This window comes from Budorcas taxicolor, chromosome 4 (assembly GCF_023091745.1).
Source record: "Budorcas taxicolor isolate Tak-1 chromosome 4, Takin1.1, whole genome shotgun sequence".
NCBI lineage: Eukaryota > Metazoa > Chordata > Mammalia > Artiodactyla > Bovidae > Budorcas > Budorcas taxicolor.
This window is the reverse complement of record NC_068913.1, coordinates 14,791,283-14,792,712: the sequence shown is the minus strand read 5'-3', so window position 1 is coordinate 14,792,712 and position 1,430 is coordinate 14,791,283. Positions and strand designations below refer to the sequence as shown.

At 44.1% G+C, this 1,430-nt stretch overlaps 1 non-coding gene across 1 annotated transcript; it reads left to right on the top strand.

Annotated features, from left to right (window-relative positions):
• The first annotated feature begins 1,057 nt into the window (after positions 1 to 1,057).
• On the top strand, positions 1,058 to 1,128 carry TRNAC-GCA (transfer RNA cysteine (anticodon GCA)). The gene has a single exon. It is a non-coding gene; the product is annotated as a tRNA-Cys (tRNA).
• Positions 1,129 to 1,430: the final 302 nt, after the last annotated feature.

Here is a 1,430-nt window from a genome sequence, read left to right as displayed (position 1 = left end):
GTGGCCAGTGTCCTTAAGGAAACAAGCTGTTGAATTTCCAGCATCCTTTTTTTTTCCCTCAAATTCAGTTTCACACAGTTGTCTGGTCTGGACCAAGAGGACAAGCAGGCATTCTCAGTGCTAAGAGGTCAGAAAGGTTCATGTAAAAAATAATCCTCAAGTTGCCAAAGCCTAGAAGAGCGTGGCGAAGATTCCAGTTTCAACTGAGGTTTACAAAATTCACACTTTCTACTACTTAGGTGACTTAATATCCTGTCTGCCTCCATTTTTCCTCTGCAAGTAAAAGTGGTGGATTAAGTGAATGTTTTTGGTATTCGTCTTTGACGATCTCACTGAAGGACACCTCTTGCAAGTGGAAAGGAGAGGATGGAGGCAGGGGTGTGGTTGCAGGCTGAAATGTGAAGGCTGCCTGGATTCCCCAGCCCAGAAATAAGCAGAGGTTGAATCTCCCAAATCTGATTCTGCTTCTCTGATCTCTGGAGTGCTGTGTTGGAAAGAATCCTAAGGCCAAACCACACCAAACAGGAAAGAATGTTATGATCTATAATTGGTGGTGTCAGCTATAGTTGGAGAGGGCAGGACTAACTGCTTGGACAATATGTACTTGCTTAAATTGGTATTTTCAAATAAACAGAAAAATTTAGTATGTCATGTCTAAGTATCTGTCTTTTCACTGCTAAGCATAGCATGCAATGCTATACTAATGTACTGCCTATAATAACAGGCCAATGCATATGAATTAATTGAATTAACCAGGTAGAAAGGAATGTCTGTATAACTGACAAAATTTTCCCATTTTTAAGTGGATATTTAGTTGGGTATTGATTCAGTTTCGACCATCCCCTGCACTGGGATGAGCAAAGAAAGGACAAGAAGTAGTGACCTCTAAAATCTGTCTTCCAGATGACCTGATACCTGATTGTGTTCCTTTTATTTTCAGTAAAAGTTTGTCTCAGGCAGTCAGTCAGTGCTATACAAACCAAGCTGGGCCTTGGCAATACTTGGGATTTTCCAAATTAGAGACTTCTATTTGGAATCTGTAGGGGGCAGGAGGGCTTCCCTGGTGTCTCAGTGGTAAAGAATCTGCCTGCAATGCAGGAGACCTGGGTTCGATCCCCGGGCTGGGAAGAAACCCTGGAGGAGGGCATGGCAACCCACTCCAGTATTCTTGCCTGGAGAATCCCCATGGACAGAGGAGCCTGACTGATAGGCTACAGCCCATAGGGTCGCAAAGAGTCAGACATGAGTGAAGCGACTTAGCAGCAGCAGCAGGGGATGGGGGGAGAGGAGTGAGAAAGAGATCCCCCTTGGTGATAATCTCAGGAAATCTGGGCAATGATCAGCAGTCAGAGAAAAGGAACAAGTCACAGAAGCAGAAACAAAGTCTTAGCTGACAACAGCTCAGTATCCGTGTACAGAAGATAAAGGGC